Here is a 15041-nt window from a genome sequence, read left to right on the forward strand (position 1 = left end):
GCTCACAGATGCGTGTGTTTGGGGAGCTGGGTGCTTTCACAGCACCCACGACAGGATCATGTGGTTTCCCTTTAATCTCTTCAAGCGTTGGATTATCCCTCCTTTTTTTTTTTCATTGTAGACCCACCTTGCTTGTGAGAAATACAGGGGTTTTTATATCTGACCCGATTAGGCTTGGCAGTGCTGTAGGATTGTTCTTTCTTAAGAGTTGCTTTTGCTCCTGATTTTCCCTCTTCGGTGTCAAATTGTTATTCCTCTGGAAGTGTTTGCATAAGGTTAGAACGGTCTTGCAAGATTGGAATAATTCTTAGATTGTTTGGGGTTCATGTTTTCTTGGTGGGTTGATTTTTAACTGTTGGGTAATATCTCTAGTAGCTACTAATAGTCTGAGTTTCTAACTCTTGGCGTATTGAAGGTCATTTTTAGGAATTGGCCTGTTTCATCAGAATTTTTTTTTTATTATTTTATTTTATTTTATTTTATTTTTATTTCAGAATTTTTATTTTTATAGCCGTGGACATGTTCATGGTATTTTCTTACCTTTTGAAATCTCTGCTGAATTTGTAGCGTGTGTCGTTTTCAGTGTCAACCATTATTTATCCTCCTTTTTCGGTCAGTCTTTTGTTTTATTAAATTTCTTGAGAGTTAACTCTTGACACTCTTGATGTGTGAGTCTGCTTTCTAGGTTTTCCTTTTGCTCTTGGGTTCCTCCCACCTGCCAGGGGGTGTAGTGGGCTGTCCTTTCCCTCTGGAGGCCCTGTGGGCAGCTCATGGGCTCGCAGCTGGTGTAAACTACACATTTCCCTCAGGTTTCGTGTGCAGCGCATCCCGCAGGCTCGACACCCAGCATTGCTGTCTTCATTCTGGTTGTTCAGAGTCACGTTGACAGCGGGCCCCTTTCGCAGGGTATAAGGAGAATGGCACTTGGTCCCTCTGGTCTTCTTTCTAAAGACCCACACTCCAGTGTAATCACGACAAAAACACCCCACAAGTCCCAATTAAGGAAAATTCGACAAAATATCTGGCCTGTATTCTTCAAAACGGTCAAGGTCATCAAAAACAAGGCAAGTCCGTGGAATAGTCCCAGCTGAAGGGAGGCGAAGGAGCCGTGACCGCCGAGTGTCACGTGGGTCCCGCATAGGATCTGGGACATAAAGAGGTTATTAGGGAGACACTGAGGACGTCCGAGTGAAGCGTGGGCTTCCGTTCATGGTCAGGTGTTGGCTCCTGCCTGAACAAACGCACCATCCCAGTGAGACTTTGGCTCCACCCTGCCCTCCTCCACCACGCTCCATCCCGAGCCCCGAGGCCGGGCCCGGCTCAGCTCGGTGCCCCAGGTCCAGCTGTCCACACCCTCCCGCGCCCCGGGCCAGCCGTCCACGCCTTAGCTCAGCACCTTGGGTCCAGCCGTCCTGTGTCCCGGGCCTCCCCCAGGCCGGTCACTGCCTCCCTCCCTGCGCCAGCCCTCAGGGGAGCCCCGGCAGCTCTGGCGGGGAGCAGGTGTGTATGGGTTACCTGGGAATGTTTGATTGCCCTCATTCTGGAAGGATCGTTTTACAGGATCTTAAGATGATCCTCTTTTATCCCTTCGTGCCCGTCAGGTGACCCTTCCTCTGGCCTCTGGCTGCTGCTTCCTTGGCACCTTTTCTGACTGGCTGCTGGTGGCGCCCTCGTGTCCCGTGTCACGGACACGGCTGTGTGACCCTGTGTCTGGGGTGCGGACGCAGTTATTCCCTTGGTGTATGTTCCCCCGTGCCCGCGTGTTGTGTCTCTCATCAGCCCTAGAAATCCTGAGCCTGCAGCCCTCAGACCTGGCCCCGCCAGCCCCGTCCCCAGTCCTGACCGTGGGTGCTGCCCCCACCCCCTTCCTCCCGCCCCCCAGCTCTCCCTGAGTTCTCACTCCCAGTTTTGCCTCTTTTTTGTCGACTATTTTCTTCATCACTGTCTTCTAATTCAGTTTGTTTTCTTGTTGAGTTGTCACGGTTTCCACCGCTTCAACTACCCATTGAGATTTAAAAAAAAAAAAAAAAATCATCGTTTAAATGATTTTAAATCCATCATCAGTTCACTTAAATTATTTTTGAAAGTCTGTGTTGTTCTTTTCCTAAAATGATTGATTTTGACAGTTTTGTCACATTCTTTTTTTATTTCTTGACTTTGAGAAATATCTTAGTGAACTTTATATTAACTCAAAACATCTACACAGAAGGATGCGCTTGAGTGGATGACACATTAGTGGGAGTATTTCCTTCAAAGTTCCAGGAATAGTAGCGTGTGTCCTGTTCCCAGCAGTACTTGTGTCTCAGGTGTGTGTGACCCTGGCCGCCGACACCCCCTGCCCTCCCATCATTCTCATGTGCTTGCTTGTCTTTGCTCGGAGCCCAGGCGCCCTTGGCCTCCCTGCGTGAACAAGGCTCAGGATGGATGAGGCCTTCTTCAGGAGCTCCGTGGGCTTCCCAGGTAGTCCAGAGTTGGCGTCCAGCTGGGAATGCCGCGCCCACGGGGTGGGGGGCTCCCTAACTGGCACCCCGCCTCTGAGCCCAGACCAGTGCCCCCTGCTTCAGCTTTTACCTCTCCACTGTTTCTGGCTCCTTGGGGGTCCTTTCCCCGCCGGTGAGCCCAGCAACACCACTTTACTCAGAATCTGGGTTTTCAGTGGGAGAGCTGGGGGACCTGTCCACCTGCCGTGTCCTTGAAGAGCGTGTCCCCATGAGCCTGGCCTGGGCCCGAGCACGCTCAGACCCTTGGGCCCTTCTTCGTTTTTCTCTGTTGAAGCTGAGATGCCAGGAGCGGCCGTGTCCCCCTCATGGGCGTCCGTGCCTGCACCTCACCTCATTGTGCTCTCCTGCCCCATGTGGCCCCCCCTTAAATCTGCTGTGTCCACAGCCCCTCCTCCCCAGGACGGCACAGGCTGCAGGAGCCAACATCCCCTTTTGCTTCCTGGTTTCCCCCAGACTTTGTACCCCAACCCCGGGGGCTCTCCGCGTCCCCCTCCCCCCCTTCTCTGCCCTCCCTGCTCTCGGACTTTGAGCCAGGCCCGTGCAGGCGCCCAGCCGGCGGCCTTGTCAGGACGGATGGTGGGCGTGTTCTGCTCAGTGGATTGTCAGGTTGATGGGTACGTCATACACGTCATGTGTTGACTCCCATCCCACCCTTGATCCCAGTCTCTCTTTTCCCCAGGAATACCTCTCCCTTTTCTCGAATTTCAGGCATTTGTCCCTGGCTTGCTTTCTGAGGAAGCTGAGCCTCTAAATACACTCTACTTGCTTATCTTAAAAACACAGCAGTGTCACCTTCTCTGCCCCCGTGTCACCCCCTGCTTGTCACTTCCCGCGTGATCCCAGGTGTTGGCAGATGTGCTTACAGGTAATGTCCCATGAGGACGCTCTGGAGTGTGAAAATGCAGACCGGGATGTGTGGCTGCCAAGTGTCTGGTGCTGCTTTGTGCCCCGGTGAGTCCCTCGGCCTCAGCTCCCACCTGCCCCTGGGGTGTCACCTGTGGTGTGTGCAGCCCAGAGTCACACAGGTGCCAGCACAGCCTCATCTCCTTGGCCTCTTGCCTCTGCTTCTCTTGCCATGGACACCCAGGGGCACTTGATGGGCGGTCATGCATGCCGCCCGGCCCAGGTGGCAGCTACCCGACAGGGTCACCCTTGAGCCCTGAGGGGTGGGAGCCAGTGGGGGAGTGCTTGCCCCACTCTCCCCCCAGAGACACAGTCCTGACGTGTTCACCTGAGGCTTGTAGCTGGGTCTGCTTGACTGGGCCAAGCAGCCGCTATGTGGGCACGCGTCCCATCCTGGCCCACCCTCCCCTACCCTGCTTCACCACCTGTCCCTCACCCCGGCTCCTCCGCCCCTCCTGCCTGGAGGGGGACTTGGGTCCAGAGAAACTGGGATGCTCGGGCCACATGGTGGAGAGTGCAGCCCACGCCGACAGGTGTGTCCCCATCTGTTTGCTGCCAGCGCCCTGGAGTCCGGCAGGGCCCCGCTCCCCTGGCCGCAGCAGCCCATCCTGGGGATCCTTCCAGTGCTTCTCCGTGTCTCCGTGGCTCGTGACGAGGAGGGGAGAGTGGACCTGGCGCGCCGTTGGCAGCAGTTGGACATTTTGCACCGTTTTTGCAGAGGCGCTGGTGTGCACCACCCCTGGCTGGGGGGCGCTGACACGTGCGCCCGGGTGTTGGCCTCCTCCGCCGCGGGGGCGGCCGTGTGGGGCAGCCGTCCAGCTCCATGTCCGGGGCAGCTCCGTCTCACACCGCTGACACTCGCAGCTCTCCGTGTCCCTGCGGGCCCGCCCTCCAGTCCAGGCGCTCGGGCGAGGCGTCCAGGAGCAGGTTCCCGTTTTTCCCGTTTTCTCCTTCACCAGCCTGGACGTGCGGTTGGTCACCCCTTCTGATGGCTCCTCCTCCAGGACGCCGGTCTCTCAGGCGGGCAGGTGGGCCACCACTGCCGCTGCCAGCTCATTGCCCAGCGCGGCCACTGCGGTGGAAGGACGTGGATTGATGGCTAAGTCGGACCGGAGCCAGAGGTCCCGAGGACGGAGGCCGTCCCGCCTCTGGATTGTCTGCCCGTATCCCACCCTGATCTGGCTGGGCTCTTCCGTGCCTTCGCAGTGGAAGGGCCAAGTGTGCTCAGGTGCCCGCTTGCCCAGCCGGTGGGCCCCTCCAGACGGCCCCCGAGGCCTGGGCTCCGGCCTGCGTGCAGGCTGCCCCGCTGTCCTGCACCCCTGCCCTCCCTCTCCCTCTGCCTGGAATCTTTCCCTTCCTGATTTTAGGGACTCCTCAGTGCCCACCTGGTTCAGGTGTTAGCTCTAATCCCTCCTTCGCGGGAAGCCCTCCCAGCTGCACTCCTGCACCCCTGTGGGGCCGCTGCCCACGCTTCTTGACTAGCACACTCGGTAGTTCATCGTCAGACCTCCCGAGTGCTGCAGGGAGCCGGCCGCCGGGCTTACTCCGTGTCCTCGGCTGCGGATGCTCGGCCTGCGTGGACGCCGCCAGTGGGTGAAAGTCCTAGAAGGACTGCACCGTTTAAGAGGGCACACCCCCTGCTTCGGGACACTTGGAAGACTTGGAGTCGGCTGTCAACAGTGGACGCTGGGGACCAGTGACACATTTCCTGGGGCAGGACAGCAGTGCCCCTGTGTCCCTCGGCAGGAGGGTCCCCCAGGCACTCCCAGGAAGTTTCGGTTTCCTTCGCCGTCCTCCCAGGTGGCTCTGAGGCCTCAGTGTTTGGAGCCCGAGGAGGGCGAGCAGCCTGTTTCATGGGTCGTGTGTCCTGTGCCCTGGCTTGGCCCCTGGAGGGACCCCGGGGCTCGGGGTCGTGTGTACCAGGAGCGCCGAGTACCAGGCAGCCGACGCCCGGAAGCCGCTCCGCGGTCACCCACGTTCTCGGTTCCGCGGTCACCGACGTTCTCGGTGGAGGTTAGCACGAGGCCGCCGGGGACGAAGAGTTGAGGGGCCGGGGCCGGCTGGCTGTGGTTGAGCCTTGCAGGAGTGCGAGGCATGTCACTTTTGTCCTCGTCTCGTGGGTTGTTGGCATAATTACAAAAGAGAGAATGTAAAATGTAAATTTCCAGATGGCGCGTTTGTTTGTTTTTTGACCAACATGTTTTCCGTGGTTGACAAAACAGAGCCAGCGTGTGTCTCAGGTGATAGAAGGAGCTTCCGTCAACACGTGCGCCGGCCCTCAGCTGACAAGCTGGAACCCCAGTGGCCCTGGCCCTGGAGAGCAGGATCCCGGGTCCTGTCCGCCCAGGTTCGCGGAGCCAGACGGCCCTGGGAGGGGATGCACACTCCCCACGGACCCAGGTTATTGGGTCTGGAAGGTGGGGGCGTCGGGCGGGTGGGGGGACGTCGGAAGTGTGGCATCAGGGCTCCTTCTGACATTCCTGAACATCCTGCAGGAGGCCGGGCGGAGGCCCACCAGGGGGCCCGGCGGTGGTGGTTTTTCCCACAATGGTTACCTCTAGTTACATACGCACCTGGCTGGCACCCTCCGTGTCCCTTCTGCCCAGGGTGTGGGCACACGGCCTGCAAACCCGCCGTCTGCGTCTGCCCGTGGCCCTGCCGGTGGGGCCCAGCCTGGGTCCGCTCGTCACCCACTCGCGGGAGACCCTCCTTTGTGTCGGCCGCGCTGGGCGTGGCTGGAGGCCTGCCGCTCCGCCGCCGCTTACTGGTGTCATTTTCCACCACACCGTGCCCGCCCCCCCAGGGGCCCTCCCTCTGCCCTGGATCTTGGAGGGAGGACAGTGAAGAAGGCAAACCGGGAAGTCAGCAAACCGGGTCAGAACCCCGGCCCTGCGGCCTAGATGCTAAGTGATGGGAACAACGCTTAGTGCCCCGGAGCCTTGGTTTTTCCCATCGGGGAGATGGGTAGAGGCCAGAGGGCCACCTCGCGCACGTGCTGTGTGCCGAGGGGGTTGGGGATCAGCTTGTGGCCCGCTCGTGGACTCCTTGAATAATTCATCTCTTCCGTCGTGGTTCTCAGCTCCTGGAAGTGAGTGTCCTCTGCTAGAGGCGAGCCCCCCGGGGACTGCAGGTCACGGCTTTGCTTTCCCAAGTAAGAGCTGTTCTTAAATTTGAGTTGAAGGTGCTCTGGGGCGGCATTCGGAGACGGGAGGGGCCTGGGGGTAGGGGTGTGTGCGGCTGCCCTGCCTGGGGACCTGTGTCCGCACCCTGGATCCTACTGTTAACTGTTCCGGGGGAGGCGAGCTGCATAAGTGCTTACGGGCAGGGGAGCGATTTTTGAGGGAGGCTCCAGAACCTTCCTGGAAGGTAAGTTAAAGCAGGACAAAACTTGGGGCAAGTACTTTGACGGATGCAAAGATGTCTTCCTGCTCAAAAATTTTTCTTTCTTTCTTTTTTTTTTTTGCAAATTGGATTGTCAAGTATTTTTAAAACCGGTGTAGTACTCCAGGTAGCCCTGTAGAGATCCCGGTTGGCAGAGGCACCTCTCGGCGGAGGGGCCCCCTCGGAGCTTGACCGAGCCCCGTCCTTCTCACCCACCTGGCTCGACGCTGTCCTGTGATGTGTTTTCTCACCCTTCTGTCCCTGGTGGGGGGCTTTGAAGACTCGAACCATCTGAGCCCGCGGTGAACGCACGCTGCTTTCCCAGAACCCTGGCCTCCAGGTGGCCGTGGCCGGTGGGTGCTGCGTGGGAGGCCGGCCCGGCGGGAGAGCAGAGTTCCCTAACTTATTTATTTCGTCTCCTCCCTCCCTGAGAAGCTGAGTGCTGGCCGTGGTGGAGGCCAGAGGCTGCTGCCCGGGTCTGGGGTGGGGGGGTCACCTGCCCGCTGAGCTGGCTGAGCCACCTGCGCCCCCTCCGTGGTGTGGGCGGGCTCTGACCTGGCCGGCCCACGGAGGCACCCCCAGAAACCCGGACCCTGCCGTGGAGGCAGGGGTGTTGGGAAATTCGCGCTGGGCCATGGGATGCGAGCGTAGCGGGTCACTGTGCCTCAGTGGCGACACTGCAGTGACCCCCGGGGTGCTCTGTCCTGCCCACCCGGCCGCGCCTCTGGGAGGTGTGGCCTCACGTGTCCCCCTGGGCCTGGGCCCAAGGCCTGCCTCCCCTCCCCTCCTGCCATCAGCCCCTCGACCCCTATTGTCGAGGGGTGGGGGGTGGGTGGGGGGGTGGAGCTGGAGAGCTGACGAGCTGCTCTGCCCTCATCCGCCCGGAGCGTGGCTGTCCCGCGGCACGGCGGGGATCCTGCGTGGGTTCTCTTCCTTCAGTGCCCCGGGCAGCCCCAGGACTCCCAGGCCAGGTGGACAGCTGCGGCTTTCAGGGCCCAGAGGAGTTTCGGGGACAGTCCCATGCTGCCTGCAGATGCATGTGAGGCCCGGGGGCAGGCGAGCTTCCTGGGGCCCCACGAGCGAGGGGAGATGCCCCAGAGCCGGCTCCTGAGCGGTGTCCCCCCCAATGCCACAGCGCTGCATGCACCTATGTGTGCGTGAGTGTGTGCAAGTGCTCGGTCGGGGCCCGGGTTCTGTGGGGTGTGCAGGTAGGTACGGTGCGCACGGCCCTCAGGCCTGCCCTGGTCCTGGTGTCACCCCCCCCCCCCCAACTGCTGTCGGGTTCTGCCCCGAGGCTCAGTTCTGCAGGGGGCTGTGTCCAGGGAGCCCGCAGGCCGCGCAGAGCCTCACCTCCAGCCGGGAGGGAGGCCTTGTCTCTCCACGGCTGATGAGCGTGTTTCGGGGAAGGCACCCGCGGCCGCGTGGGGACATTCCTCGCCAGCTGGGGGGTGGTCAGGACCTTCGTGACCATAGCGCAGCTCGCCAGGCAGCACTCTTGGGCTCCCTTTCCACGCTGCCAGCTGCCCAGAGGCCTGGGCCCGGCAGCCCGCCCCAGGGAGGGAGGAGGAAGGGGCTGAAAGCAGGCTGGAGGGTGAACCCCTCCGTTGTCAGTGCAGGCCGGACTTCGCCTGCCTTAGTGGACCAGCGCGCCGGGGCTGGCCTGTGTCCCTGGGGCTCCTGTGCTGTCCCCGCCCGGCCTGATGCTCCCGTGGCCCTCCCCACCCCTACCTCCAGGGAGTGCATCTGGCCCCCGTGACTGCACACGCTCCTCCGGCCTCATCTGCTGCTCCCGTGCTCAGCACCCCTGCACCGCGCGCTCTGAGCCAGCTGCGCCTGGAAGGAGCTGGCCCACCCGCCACCTCGTCCGTGCCCCTTGGTGTCCAAGGCCTCACCCCCTCGGGGACTCTTGCTCCCCGCCTGAGGCAGGTGGCAGTGGCACCCGGCACCCACACCCCCACGCACCCCCGCGCACCCCCGCCCAGGAGCGCCCCACACACCGACGGCGCAGGTACGGGCCGCCCGCCACCCTGCCCAGCCGTGGTCTGCCGCAGGCCTAGGGTCTGGGTGCTTCTTTGTCTGGTAACGCGCCCGCCGTCACGGTCTTAGGAGCCCGTCTGTGCGTATACGTGAAAGTTCAAACGGGCCAGGCCTCCTGGAACCCGGGGCTGCTTCTTGGTGACTCAGCAGTCTTGAGCTCCTGCCATTTCTGTGCGAGCCCTGTGCTGGGACGATTATGAATCATCCGCTTGCCTCTTGATTTGCGTCAATCAAACCACATGTGAAGAAAGCAGCAGTGAGCAAGGCTGTGCCGGCAGCTTGGCGTCCAGCGTGGGGGACACTGGCCAGGGACAGCCTCAGAAGGCCGGCCCGCCGCTCGCCCCGGTGGTCTGGGCTGCGGGCCTGGGATGGCTTCCGGCCCGGGCCCTCCGCCCCCTCGCTTCCCCTCCCGAAACCGCTGTTAGCCACGCAGGAGATGGGCGCAGGGGTAATTATGGCTCTTTCTGCTCTTTACTGGTTTCCTATGTGTAATCCTGTGGCCAGCGGGACACATTTACAGTTATGGGAATGTTTACTGGTTCGGGCACAGCCGCTGGTCTTTTCTTCCCTGTCGCAAAATCATTTTAGGACGTGGCCCTTTGAAAAGATTCCTTGTAAGGGGCTTAATTAAGCCGGGATGCCAGCCGGGCCCCGCCCCCGCGGCGCTGGCGGGGGGTCGCTCCCCAGTGGGCAGGGCCCGGTCCCGCGGGGCGCCCCGGGAGGCCACGGGGGGCGGCCGTGACTTTGACCCCGTGCGGCCCCGGGTTGAGGTGCGCGCTGGCGGTGGGCACGAGGCAGCCCTGCCCGGTGGCCGCCGAGGGAGCCCCGCGGCCCAGGGCACCCCCGGTCTCGTGGCTCGCTGGTCTGTGTGGTTCCGTAGGAAGCAGGCAAAGTACGTTGTCGTTTTTACCGTGAAGTCGGCTGTTGTTAGGATCGTAGTTTGGATCGTGGCTGATGCTCTGGCTGGTCCCAGCTGGAACAGCGCTGTAGGAGGACACCCCGCGCCCGCCGTCCCACCACCGCCTCTCCGTGAGCCCGCGCCTCTGCCCGCCTGCAAGGGGGCCTCCGGGCACGGGGAGCTGCCCTGGGTCTTGCCCCCTCCCGGCCGTCGACGGCAACATGCCGACGTTGGGCTGCTCCAGGGAATTAGGGCAACCGAAGTGCTCGCAGGCGCTCTGTTTCCGGAAGCTTCTCTCTGGACAGGCTTCGAGAGTGCGGCCTCCCGTGACCGTGAGCCCAACAGACACACACGGCGGCCAGGACAAGGACAGACGCACACCCGAGTCCAAATCCAGCCCTTTCTTGGGTCTCTTTGTGTTTTTTATTATGTAAAATGTGCTACATTCGTGAAAGTGGAAGACAGAACCTGGAGGACCAGGTGGCCTTCCCCGGGCTTCAGCAGCGGCATCCAGGGCCGGTCCTGCCCCTGGGCCCTCCCCGGGCCGCCCGGAAGCGATTCTTGCAGCGATACAGACGCTAAAAGGCCGGGACTCTCTCCAACGTGGAGTCGTCTTGGGGCTGCAGTGGGAGGCTGGGGCGCGCGGCCCCTCCTCATGCATCGGGTGGGAGATGAGCGGAGGAGGGCTCAGGTAGGAGAGGCCTCCACGGACCCGCTTTCAGAGCGACGAGCTCGTTCCCTCATGTTCTCTCCAGGGGACTAACGAGTTTTATCGACTCATTCCTGAGTGCAGTGGTGAACTCACGGATTCGGGGACGTTCCTGTATTTTCATCCTTACTGACCTTCAGCTTGCCCCAACTTTGGCCAGTGGGAGCCCGCGGGTTGGCCCTTCAGTGGGTCGATAGGACCCTTGTCATCCTTTTTTTTTTTTTTTTTAAAGATTTTATTTATTCATGACACAAAGAGAGTGAGGCAGAGACACAGACAGAGGGAGAAGCAGCCTCCATGCAGGGAGCCCGACGTGGGACTCGATCCCGGGTCTCCAGGATCACACCCCAGGCCGAAGGCGGTGCCAAACCACTGGGCCACTGGGGCTGCCCGGACCCTTGTCATCTTGAGAGCTTCCTTGCTGTGGCGCGACCAGGTGTCCCCGGCTCATCAGCCTGCAGTCAGCCTCGTACCCCGAGGCCTTGGATTTCATCACATGTCCAAGTGCCTTCCGCTATCCAGGGTCACCTGTTTTCAGGTCCTGGGGAGGATGTGGCCGTCCGTGGGGGGCATGCCTCGCCTGCAGCCTCCGACGGTGCTGGCTACCTGGAGGGGCTTCTGTGCAGGTCAGCGGGTGGGGAGGAAGCCGTTCCAGGAACGTAGGTGCAGCTCAGGACGAGAGGGCACAGCAGCGAGCGCCAGGCCCAGCGCCCGTCTGAGCCCCGGGGCGCCGTAGCAAGCCCTCCTGCAGCCGCCCGGCCGCACTACCTGAGCTCAGCTGCGTGGGGCAGGTGTGCCCGTGGGTGGGGCAGCCATGCTCAGGGGTGGGGCAGCTGTGCCCGGCGGTGGGGCAGCTGTGCTCGGGGATGGGGCAGGTGTGCCTGGGGGTGGGGCCGGGGCAGGCGGGGGCTGGTGTGGCGCTGGAGCGCTGGTGGTGATGGTGGTCGTAGTGGGGAGCGGGTCAGTGCTGCTATCCGGGGCCTGCCCCACGCGCCCTGTGGCCCTGTGTCCTGTGCTGCCCGCGTTCCCCAAGGACGTTCGAGTGGTGCTGTGCTTGGAGAAGACGGCTTTCCCGTTGCTCCGTCCTCACCCACGCCTTAGCATCAGCGCGGCCATCCGGACAGTGAGTGTCCCCGGCACCAGGACTTGCCCCCGCGCCCCGCTGGCTGCTCTGTGCCCCCGGCCCCTCCCGCCAGCGGGCGTGGGTGCCAGCGGGGGGCTCCCGTCTGCCGGGGACAGGAGGGGCGGCGTGCTGGCGCTCAGGACCAGATGGTGTTGCTTCCCCGCGTTCCATCAGGACTTGACCGGAGTGTCCTTGGAAGCCCGGCTTTCCTCCCGGGTTAGCGCTGAGCTCGTGCGCCGCCTGCGCGTGCCTCATGCCAGCTTCCCGAGGGGTCTGGGTAGCAGCCACAGGGTCGTGGCTGAAAGCTGCTGCTCCAGTCGTGCTCCCGGCTCGGAGGAGGGACGACGGCGGGGAGCCGGCATGAGGTTTCTGTTCACACCCGGCCAGCCTTGGTGCATCCTGGCTCTGGCACTGCGTGAGGGCACAGGAGCTTGGGAGTGGTGCCCGCATAGGCAGGATGATCCCAGAGGTGGGGGCCGGTGCCCAGAGGACCCGGAGAGGACTGCACGCCCCCGGCTCCTGCTGCACAGGCCTCTGGGCACCCCGAGGCTGCAGGGGATCGACAGGAGGGGCTCCGTCGCGGGTCAGCGGGGGCCTTGGCAGCGGGGACAGCGTGTACCGGTGCCCTGCGCTCAGCCTTCTCCTCCGTCTGAGCTCCAGGCGGGGCGGGCCTCCTCACGCGGGGACCCCCACCCTGGGCCAGAGTGTCCGACCGTGTTCCTGGCCTCAGAAGGAAGGGGCTTCTGGGCCGAGAGAGAAAGGACAAGGAGGCCGAGACCGCTCCTCGCGAGCTCACTTGGCCGCCGGCTCCCCGAGCTGAGCTCAGTGCCCTGGGACGCCTCCCGCTGCAGGTACACCGTCCCCAGGTGGCGGCGCGCCCACAGGGCCAGCCCGTCCCCCGTGGGGCCTGCGCGGCCACCGGCCCGCCTCCCTGGCCTGGGCGGCTCCAGTCTTTCTGCCTCTCAGGGTTTGGCTCCCCTGGGCCCTTCATTTAGTGGAGCGACGCCTGCGATCTGCCGGAGCGGCCTCTCCGAGCGCATTTTGCGGGCTCGCCCTGCTGGGGCGCGACTCAGGACTCCCCTGTCGTGCTGAGGGGCTCCCCCTCGTGTGGAGAGGCCGCTTCCGCTCCCTCCTCGTCCGCCCGTGGACGTGTGTTCCTCCTTGTGGCTGTGGTGAACGACGTGTCCGCGGCCGTCCTCTACGGGCTTTGTCGAGGATGCGCGTTTCGTTGGGCCGGTGCCTGGGGGTGCAATTGCCAGGTCGTGCGTGTGTTGACTTCGCGTGTAACTGTTGGCGGCAGCGCCCGCCGTCTCCGCAGCAGCTGCGTGGCGGTGCTCCGCCGGCGGGGGCCGTCCCGCTGCCTCCAGGTGCGCCAGCCCTCGCTCTTACCTGCCCCCGTGCCCCCGTGCCCCCGGCCGACCTCGAGGTGCGGCGTGCTGCCTCGCTGTGGCTTCAGCCGGAGGTTCCCTGGTGACTGACGACGTTGGGCATCCGGTCGTGGGCTTATTGGCCGTTGGCGTATCCTCTTCGGAGAAGTGTCCCTCACATCCTTCGCCCAATATCTTAATTAGGTTATTTGCCTTCTTACTGCTGCGTTGTAAGGGTTCCTTGTCTGTTCTAGATACGGTAGATACGGCTCCCTTATCAGATAGGATTTGCAAATACTCTGTGGTTTGCTTTTTCATTTTCTGGACCGTGTCTTCCTTTGAAGCACTTTTTTTTTTTAAGTTTGATGAAATGCATTTTTTTTTTCTTTTGTTGCCTGTGTTTTTGATGTCAGAGGTATTTATTGAAGTCAGACTGGTTTGGAAGTGATGATGTGGACCTCCTCCGAGGGCTCCTGGCTTTCTGCTCGTGTCGGAGGTAAATGCTAAAAGGCTCCTCGGGCTGTTCCTTCATTGCCTTGCTAGGTTCTGCAGGGCTCCAGCTATAATTCGCTTTTCCCACAGTTGGTTTTAATTGAATGTCCGTGGGAAAATGGCCAAGCAAATTGAAGGCTTCACAGAGAGAACTGAGTTTCTTTGTTGATTTTTTTTTTTTTAACCGTGGTTTTTCATCTTTATTGTGTGCACTTTGTTGGAATTTGGCATCACGTTGTGAATTTTCATTGAGACTGGTCGTGCTGAATATCCCAGCAGTGGAGAGGTTCTCCCACTCTCAACAGAAATCGCGCAGCGTTCCGTAGGCCCCGGTAGCGTGCAGATGGACCTTCCCGGGGTTGGTGGGTCTCTGCGGGGCACAGAGCCACCAGAACGCCATGCGTGGAGATGCCCATCCTGAGACGCAGGGGAAGGGCAGGGGCTCTGCAGCTGGCCTGTGGGGTGCAGGCTAGTCCCCCCCGCCCCGTCACCTGCCTCCTGTCCCCGGGCCTGGCCACCAGGCCTCCTGCCCGTGCCCGTGCCGAGAGCCAGGAGGATTCCCGGTCAGTGGGCGGGAGCCCCCCAGAGGACACCTGTCCTCACTGCCAACAGTCACCCTAAGGAGGAGGCGCTCCATCAGCGGTGGTCCAGCCCCGTGAGCGCTCCCGGTGATGCCCAGGTGACAACTTGTGGAACTGGGGGTGCAGCTCATGGAACTGGGGTAGCTTTAGGGGAGGCTGCCGCCGTCTCTGGCTGTTTATAAACAGAACACGCCCCGCGCACGCCAGCCTTCGTACTAGTTTTAACTCTGAAGACTTCATTTCCCTCAGTGGACAGAGGGCAGAGAGAGGTCTGTGTCTTCGTCGAAGAAACTTAGTCCTTTGCTTCACAAGTATGTTTCGAGCTATACAACTAATTAGGGTATGTTTAGTATTAATCCAAAAGCTCACCATCAACGAGGAAGGGTCGCTTTGCGTTTTCTCGCCCAAAGCTAGCCTGCAGCCTAGACATCAGTCTGGTTTCTCCGAGGTCCGGGTACGTCCCGGTCTAAGCGAGGGCTCCTTACATCCACCCGTGCTGACCCCACCAGAGTCACCTCTGCACAGCAGGCGGCTGGCTGGCTTATCCCTTCTCCTTCAGTGACTGGTTTAGTGACTTAAAAATACAGATAGTTCCCTGTTTGTGTAATGAATTTAAAAAATGCTGAGGATAGTGGAACTTCTTTGGGACAGGGACAGTGGTTCAGTCCGCAGGAGCCTGAGAAGTGTCCTCAGACCCCCAACTGGGGTACAGATGTTTACTTTCTCAGCCCCCCGACATCTGGCACTTCTCGATTCTCATTTTTGATGTCTCCTCCTTTGCTTTATGGGTTTGCTCTGTCTCATGGCCGACTTCCCTGGTTCCCTGCACGCTGTCAGCTTTGCTCTCCCCTTTCCAGGGGGTCGCCCGGGGACAACTAAGCAGGGCCCCAGAGGCTGCAGACCTGCCCCTGTCTCCGCTGTGATGCCGTCAGCATCCGTGCGTTTCTGTTTTCATTACTGGTTAATTTTCACACGTACTGATGCAGGCCAGGCAGCAAAGCGTTCCCACGGTCGCCCTGGCGTGGCTGCGGGACAGCTGATGGCACTGC

The 15041-nt window shown here is 61.3% G+C and overlaps 1 protein-coding gene across 7 annotated transcripts in view; it reads left to right on the forward strand.

Moving 5' to 3' along the window:
• Positions 1-15041, forward strand: part of HDAC4 (histone deacetylase 4) — a 263985-nt gene that overhangs the window by 87142 nt on the left and 161802 nt on the right. The window contains exon 1 of one of the 7 annotated variants that reach the window (XM_072719007.1): positions 9111-9270. The exons of the other annotated variants lie outside the window; for them this stretch is intronic. The gene's annotated coding sequence lies outside the window, so the exon portion shown is untranslated. Of the gene's footprint in view, positions 1-9110; positions 9271-15041 lie in introns of those variants that run through there. 7 annotated transcript variants of the gene reach the window in all.

The sequence above is a fragment of the Vulpes vulpes genome, chromosome 9, assembly GCF_048418805.1.
Source record: "Vulpes vulpes isolate BD-2025 chromosome 9, VulVul3, whole genome shotgun sequence".
Taxonomy (NCBI): domain Eukaryota; kingdom Metazoa; phylum Chordata; class Mammalia; order Carnivora; family Canidae; genus Vulpes; species Vulpes vulpes.